The following is a 9,260-nucleotide window of genomic DNA, read 5'->3' as shown; positions in this document are numbered from 1 at the left end:
GTGGAATTCCCTGTCTTTAGTTCAGCTCATGACAAGTTTGTAGCTACAACTCCATCCATTTAGTAATTTGCTTCCAAAATCTAGAGACAATAACTGCTCATAGCAACAGAGAGTCCTGTGGCACCTTTAAGACTAACAGATGTATTGGCGCATAAGCTTTCGTGGGTGAATACCCACTTCATCAGACGTGGGTATTCACCCACGAAAGCTTATGCGCCAATACATCTGTTAGTCTTAAAAGTGCCACAGGACTCTCTGTTGCTTTTTACAGATCCAGACTAACACGGCTACCCCTCTGACACTTAACTGCTCAGAGAACTTCTCTACAAACATGCCTTTCCTTAAATATACCATCTGACAGTGTCTTTTGGATTAGTGGTCCTTTTCCCTTTGGCTTGCATGAGTTACCTGACTTCAAATTACATTTTCCAATAGAGAAAACGGGGGAAGCAGGGAAAGGAAAATAACTTCATTTTCTATGCAGATCACACATTCCACTGCCCTTTTAGTTTGTCTTCTGAAAGCTCAGATTAAACACGATTTCATACTTGTTCTTGGACTGGTTATTTTGTATAGAACATTGCCTGCTTAGGAATAAACATCTTGTCAGATACAAAGCAACACAGACTGATTTATTCAGCAGTATAAGAACTGTTTCTAGCATATGATGAGCTGAAAAACTACACATTGATTTGTTAACTCGAGGGATTAAAAGTATGCTTGAAGTAAAATGCTTTTTATCTGTTTTTTATTAAAACCAGAAGATATTCTGTTTACCTGTAGCAGTACATATATTCATTAAATGCAAATGTATATATACATGCTTAAGTGTGCATGAGTGAGCTGGAGGATGTATGTGTTGCTGTCTGCAAAGTTGCATCACCTTCGGTTCTGTTTTATGAATTTTTTAGGGCTCTGGAATAAGTTTTAGTAGCTCGGTTTTGTTTAAACTTTTAAAATATTAAGTAATATTTTCTCCCCTGCATGATTAAAGGTTATACAGTGACCACAAAGGAGAGATTTTTCCCTATCCTGGCAGAAACTGCTCTCTACAAAGGGTAGTTATGGAATACTGACATGTAGAATAAGTTATTAGGAAAGGTCGTAAGCATAAAGAGTATATACTTGACTTCAAAGAACACCTAGATTTTTTTCTGGAAAAGGACATTCAGTGGTATGGTGAAAACAAGCAGGAAGGCAGGATTAAGAATAGCCAAAAAAGGGCAGATACTTTGGGTGAGCAGGTAGGTTTTTAAAAAATATGTTTTACACACAACAAATCCTACATCTTGGCAGGGAGTTAGACAAGATGAATCTTGTGGTCCCTTCTGACCCTATGGTTCTGTGATTCTATGTGTGCTTGAGCATCTGAGCAGGGATCTAGATGTGCACACAGGGTGTATAGTGGAGCTAGAGGAGTTCCTTTGTGTTGCTGAGTAGCTGACCAATTCCTTTAACAACACCCTACATCATTAGGCTGTCATTTAGGTGAAAGTTGCTGAGAGGAAACTGCATACTCCAGTTTCCTGCATACTGACTCTTTTCTTAAGTGCTCACGAAAGATGCCAGAGTGTCAGGATTGCAGGTTATAATTCTCCATTTAATCACAGAGTAGGTTTAGGACTGAACAGAAAGATGGCAGTGTAGTTCTGGGACCAGACTGGAAATGCCAGGATTTTGGGTTTTATTCTTGACTTTGCTGTGTTATTCTTCTGTGAATGTGAACAGGTTACTTTGACCTAAACTTTCAAAGGAGCCTTAAAAATTGAGACACCCAAAAGCATCCAACTTTATTACTTACCTGTAGGCCCTGATTTTCAAAGGCCCTGAGCACCTGCAACTCCTACTAGAGTTCAATGGATTTGTGAATACTCAGAACTTCAGGAAATCAGGCTTCTTATTAGGTGAACATGGATTTAGGAGCCTAATTTATACATCCAGATTTGAAGATTTTGGCCTTTGTGTCTAAGTTTGGAAGCACAAAATTTGCAGCCTCCAAATTAGAGGCCACTTTTCCAAATGTAGTCCTCAGTATCTCTGCACTTCAAATTCCCCATCTGTAAAATTTGGACAATAAAGCTTCCCTATCTGAGTTCATTAGTGCCTGAAATGTTCACCGATACTTCAGTGATGAGTGCCCTAACAATAACTATTAATTAATAACAACATAAAAAATAAATGTAAGCTTCCCCACTTTACTTCGCCAGCATGTGTCTGCCTTGACTCCGGCCCCTTTCCATGCCACTTACTGGTTAGTGGCATAGTTACTAAAAACAGTGTTTACATTCACATATCACATGCTTCATAACTGGTTAATAACCAGTGAACCTTAATGGCATGCTGCTCTGCGGGAGATCTAATCTTCCACATGGTTCGGTTTCTGTAGCTGATTGAGTGATATTTGCCATGTTTCCAGGACCTCTAACTGTGCCACTGGAACTGATAAATCCAGTCCTTCCTCTTCCCATAACACTTTGCAGTTAGACCTCCCACAAAGCTCTTTACCATATATTGTGGGTGCCATTCTATAGCCTTGTGTACAGTAGGGAATTTTCACAAAAAATTCCAACTCTAATACCACTTCACCTGCACCTGAGTCAAAAACATTGGGAGCACTAATGTAAATAGCTATCCAGCCCTGGCAGCCACTTTCTATGGGGTGTTGAGTAGACTTTGGCAAAACTCTCATTGAGGTCAATGGGAGTTTTGACTCACGAAAGACTGAGTAAAGTTGAAGGATTTGGTCTCTAGAACCTTATTGGGAGTCACCAGATGGCACTAATACAGTTATTCTAACAAGCTCTGCTTGACTGAATGCACAGGCAGTTAGACCTCAGAAGAAATGTTGTGTTAGTTGCAATGCAGGGTTCTTTTAGAATCTGTGTGTGTCACCAGCAAATCCCTGAATGCCTCTTTCACTGGAATAATTTCATAGATGCACGGCCACCACCTACTATGAAATCAAACAAGAGTATTATATAGTGTCAGAAACATTGCAACCCTCATGACTATATAACAATTCTAATGAATATCAGTTTTATAAACCAATCACATGACTTAAATTGACAGTCAGCCATTGCCATTTTTCCATATGCTGTATGTGGTTTGTATTTAGGAGACACAAGTCATAGTAGGATACAGTTCTAAATGGTATTGTATAAGGACCTGATCCTGCACGCACTTATTCATACCAGTGGTCAAGGCAACAGGACTACAGACATGAGTAAGGAGCATGGCAATGAGTAAAGACCTGCAGGATTTGACACTGACTTTGAGATATAGACAAGACTAACACAATTTGAAGATGGAAAGGATCCTCACGTGTTTCATATACCCTGTGCATCTAGTATGTGTACAGTATCCAGCTAGTTTACAACAGCAGCAGGCTTGTGAAGTTTCAAGTGTGTAAACTAAATTTTCAGTTGTCTGAAGGACTCAGAGACTTTATGGATCATTTCATATTCAAAGTAATTTGGCAACGTTTCTTTCTTGCTTGACTCCAAGGAATTGTTTGCAAAAAAATCATGAAAATAACTATATGAGGCAATGTTTAGTCTCCTCCCTCAAAATGAAACAGAATCTTTTCATTTTTGTATTCTTCAGAAAGTTGTCTGCGTCACTATCTATGTGCATGTTGTGTAACAGCTGCAGCATTGACCCAATGCCGATACCCTGCAGAATTGGTAAAAACAACACGCAGGCAATTACTTTTTGTTTTACAGCCCTACATTATGCCTGATGTAGCCTGCTGATCTAAAACAAATTCACAACACAGTTGTGACAGAGGCTGCTCCATCAGCTCCTCAGTAAGAAGAATTTAACAAATACGTTGTAATTTTCAAGCTCTCCTCCACATTAAAATATAATCACAATGTCCGCTGTTAATTTCTGTTCTAATACTTTTTAAAACACCAGTAACTGAAAATGCAGTGCCTGAAAGCCACAGACTCAACAATTCCTAGCATGCAGTTATTCTTTCTTCTCTGGAGTACATACAGTTTATTCATAGGTTATAATAGTTATCTTAGATACATATTTTAAGATGTGTAATGACAGCACAGAAATTTCATATATATATGAGCGTATATATAATGTTCAACTTCTGAATCTATCAGCACCAACCTAGTTCTATTCATTTCACACTATTATGTCTGGCATAGATCTGCCTTCCAATGCTCTTTTCACTGACAGTTAAAATAAAAAATCATGTAATCATACAGGATTTGTAATTTTTTTTATTTAAAACCCTATATTTTGATCCTATTAATTGACCTTTTCCTTCTAATTAAAAAAAAGATGGAAAGAATAGAAGGAGGGTGGGTCCATATTTGACTATAGTATTTCACCATAATGGTCACATGTTGTGGTAAATACATCTCTGTCCCTTCTCATTATAACTTAATCCTGCCTCAACTGTCTAATATAAAAGTAATTCAGAGATTCATTCAGAGTATGACGGTGCAGTTACCCCTCTCCTCCCATTTTGTAAGTGAGAATGAATTCAACAAATCTCTTTCCTACTGTGTATGTGTATGTGATTGTCATGAAAGGAACATAAGATCCTCACCTGCTTGTTGAAAGTACAAGAGAACACACTTGGTCACATTCTGCTCCAGGATGCTGATAAGCGTCTCTTATTAACTTCAGTGGGACCAAGGGTCCCCAGTGCAGCAAAACTCTTAAGTGCATGCTTTAGGCCATCCCTAGTCAGCAAAGCATTTAAGCACATGCTTAACTTTGGCACATGCTTGAAGTCCAATTAAAATCAAGGGAACTTCAGTATGTGTTTAAAGTTAAATGTGCTCAAATGCTTTGCTGAATAGGGATGGTTTGCCAAATCAAGGGTTAGGTACTTGCATCAGAGGTTGAATGTGACCCATTGTTAACAAAGTAAGTTAACCAAGAAGTTACTATTATAAAGTTTTGACTGAATACAACAGTATGCAAACATAGTTCCTATATTAAAGTTAGCAACAAAAGTCAAACTGATATTTGCTTTCTTTCAGTGCAGACCACCTTTTCCTTTATTAATTGTTTTAAACAGGAGGAAAAGCAACATTTTCTATGACTTCGTAGTTTTGTTTTTTGATAGTAACAAGAAATGTAACTTTGAAGGAAGAGGATCATTGCACTAGCAGGTTCTTTTGATGTCCAACCACAAGGCAAGCCACCCCAGAACTCTGAAGTCCAGTAGTAATATTTTGGGTTGTTTGTGAAAAACAGCAAACTGGGGGAAAACAGTCTTAAACAGTTGATCTTGTCATTCTTGTTGTGCGTCTGCCACCACTAGTACAGTAGCACGTGCAGTTGACTGTAAGCGAGTCATCTCACCACAATATTACTCCTTTAAAGCACATTCCTCTTATGAAACTGAGCTGTCCTTTGCCAATACCAAAAACTGACTAACAGTAAACAAATGCATCTGGGCTTATATTGTAATTTAGCAGAAACTCAGACAGCTGCAAAGATCTCCTCTTAGTAAGTGGTTGGGACCCAGTTCAATAACATATCAGTTAAGCGATCATTTGCAATTTCCCACAACATTTCTGACATAGGTGTAGGGCCACATTTGATGCAAGAAATTGAAAGACAAAAATATCTAAAGTCTGAGTTTTGGATGCAGCCAGCATGCAGCTTGGGTTTGGATGAGAACATACATACAAACAAAAAATACTGATGTGCAGACCACCCCCAACACACTCTGAAAGTAGAAATTAAGTTTTTAACTGGAATTTGCCTGGGTGGCCTCTTTCACTGAGATGCAATTGAGCCACCGGCCAGTGACCACAAGATCAACTCTCATACAGCAGGAGTTCTGCCTGCACACAAATCCTCACTCCCAACATTATTTCTCCATTTCCTTTCTAGAGCTAAACATCAATTTCCTTAAAAAAATATTACAAATAAATAGTGTTGCTCAGCCCGTGTGCTGGGTTGCAGGGCTAATGCACCGGGAGACACCAGGATGACAACGAAAATGAGGAGGAAGAAGATAATGGCTGACACACCAAGGAGATGTGAGTGATGCCAGTCAGAGGGCTAAATGCTTTGCACTATCTTTCAGACTGCTATTGTATTTCACAGTTTGTGGGATTGTTTATTTATAGTTCACCAAGAAAGTCAGTACATGAAGCAAAAAGAGAATTGTGGCTTATATATAATAGCGTGAGGGATGGCTCAGTGGTTTGAGTATTGGCCTGCTAAACCCAGGGCTGTGAGTTCAATCCTTGAGGGGGCCATTTAGGGATTTGGGGCAAAAATCTGTCTGGGGATTGGTGCTGCTTTGAGCAGGGGGATGGACTAGGTGACCTCCTAAGGTCCCTGCTATTCTATGTACATCATAAGTATTTTTAAAAGCATTGCTAAATTGTCAAACAAAACAAAACAATCCCCATAGCTTCATCACTGCTTACTGCAATTCAGAAGTTTGTGGTACAGTGAACAACACAGATACATTATACAGCTTCTTTTGGGACTTTCCATTTATGGGAATAAGATACATAGGGTCAGATCCACAGGTAGTGTAAATTGGCATAGTTTCATGTACTTCAATGGTGCTATCACTTTACAATAGCTGAAGATCTAGCCCACAGTCACTATACCCACAATACTTTGGTGTACATCATTACAAGTCCACTCAGTCCAACTTCTTGTTCAGCCAATCCCTAAGATAAACAAGTTTGTTTACATTTACGGGACATAATGCTGCCCGCTTCTTATTTACAATGTCACCTGAAAGTGAGAACAGGTATTCTCATGGCATTTTTGTAGCCAGCATTGCAAGGTATTTATGTGCCAGATATGCTTAACATTTGTATGCCCCTTCATATTTTGGCTTCCATTCCAGAGGTCATGCTTCCATGCTGACGATGCTCATTAAAAATATAATGTGTTAATTAAATGTGTGATTGAACTCTTTTGGGGAGAATTGTAAGTCCCCTGCTCTGTTTTACCCACATTCTGCCATATATTTCATGTTATAGCAGTCTGGGATGATGAGCCAGCACATGGTTTTCATTTTAGAACACTTTCACTGCAGATTTGACAAAACGCAAAGAAGGTACCAATGTGAGATTTCTAAAGATAGCTACAGCACTTGACCCAAGGTTAAAGAATCTGAAGTGCCTTCCAAAATCTGAGAGGGATGAGGTGTGGAGCATGTTTTCAGAAGTCTTAAAAGAGCAAAACTCTAATGCAGAAACTACAGAACCCGAACCACCAAAAAAGAAAATCAACCTTCTGCTGGTGGCAAGTGACTCAGATTATGAAAATGAACATGCATCAGTCCACACTGCATTAGATCATTATCAAGCAGAACCCATCATCAGCATGGACACATGTCCTCTAGAATGGTGGTTGAAGCATGAAGGGACATATGAATCTTTAGTGCATCTGGCACATAAATATCTTATGACACTGGCTACAACAGTGCCGTGCGAAAGCCTGTTCTCACTTTCAGGTGACATTGTAAACAAGAAGCAGGCAGCATTATCTCCTGCATACTTATTTGTCTTAGCGATTGGCTGAACAAGAAGTAGGACTGAGTGGACTTGTAGGCTCTAAAGTTTTATATTGTTTTGTTTTTGAATGCAGTTATCTTTTGTACATAATTCTACATTTTTAAGTTCAACTTTCATGATAAAGAGATTGCAAGGCAGTACTTGTTTTAGGTGAATTTAAAAATACTACTTCTTTTATTTTTTATAGTGCAAATATTTGTAATCAAAAATAAATATAAAGTGAGCACTGTACACTTTGTATTCTGTGCTGTAATTGAAATCAATATATTTTAAAATGTAGAAAACATTCACAAATATTTAAATAAATGGTATTCTATTATTGTTTAACAGCACAATTAATCGCATGATTAATAGTTATTAATTTTTTAATTGCACTATTAATAGCGATTAATTTTTTTAATTGCTTGACAGCCCTAAATAAAACATTAATATACTATCTTATACATTACTTATTGCTTTTCTCTTACAAGGACAGTCCATATTTTACTATACCCCACCATGGGAGGAGACATCACTTTTTTCCAATCTATCTTTTTAAACCATCAACCTTCCCCCAGCCCTTAAATCTGGGTAATGGGGCAGATCCTCATCTGATATAATTTGTGATAGGTGTATTGAATTCACTGGAGCTATAACAATTACACCAATTGATGCTCTTTACGTTTCCATGTCTGTCTCCCCACACAACCTCCACAGAGGATCAAAGCTCTCTGAAAATACATGCAAGGGGCTTGTTTCTCAACAGCAGTACACACACCAAGAGTGGGGAGAACCTCTTTCTCAGTTCTTGCTCCTTCGTCCTGCAGAGATCGTCTGGTTAAAGATGATCACTCTTATGTTAGAGCAAAAGAAGTACATGTTCACTACAGGATTTGTAATGTTTCTTTTTTGAGCCAAAGTAACCTGTGCTGTATATCAGTACATATGGCAGGGGAGGAGGCAGAAGAGGGTCCTATTGTGTTTTTATGCTTGAATCACGCAAAACAGCTGAATTGGGTTCCAACTTAAAAAAAAAAAACTATAAATGCCAGGCTGAGACCAAGCATAGGAAATTTTATTCCAAAACAAATTAGAGGAAGTTCTGAGCAATCAAAAAGGGGAAAGGGTGCTCTTTCCCAACAGATATTTGAGTTTCCAAATGAGAGTGCATTTCTGCCGCTGAACACATGTAATGTATGGTCTGCAATTGCAGTTAACATTTAAAAGCAACCATGTGTAGTTGCCATCTCGTTTTGAGTTTGATTTGAGATTAATGTAACTGAATTATATTCCCTTCTTTACATGTACATAATATGCACTGCATACTAAATTTACACACTACATACTACAATTATTCACTGTCCACTTATGCATAGGCACACTACCAACATCGGGCTCACATTCTGCATAAACAGAACTTACATTATGCTCAGACATTACGTATATCGACTACATCGTCGGCGATCCCTCGAGGTCGAGGATGATCTCTTTCACAGGTATTTATTTTTTATGGGTCTTTTGGTGACTGAGGAGTCTGATCTTTGAGCCACAGGCTCATTGGCAGATGTTGCAGGTGGCATTGGAAGTCAGGGTTGGGCAGCGTTTGCTGCGTGACAGTTGTCTGTCTTTTCCTTTCTGGTGTTTTTCTGTGACCAGGGCAAGGGGTTTTTCCTCAAAAATGGATGTTCCCTCTCTGACAAGTCTTTGCCATTTCTCCCTGTCCTGGACTGCTGTCCCAGTGTGTGGTGTCAATGCCACATC

This window comes from Malaclemys terrapin, chromosome 4, assembly GCF_027887155.1.
Source record: "Malaclemys terrapin pileata isolate rMalTer1 chromosome 4, rMalTer1.hap1, whole genome shotgun sequence".
NCBI classification, from domain to species: domain Eukaryota; kingdom Metazoa; phylum Chordata; order Testudines; family Emydidae; genus Malaclemys; species Malaclemys terrapin.
Note: the sequence above shows the minus strand (reverse complement) of the source record.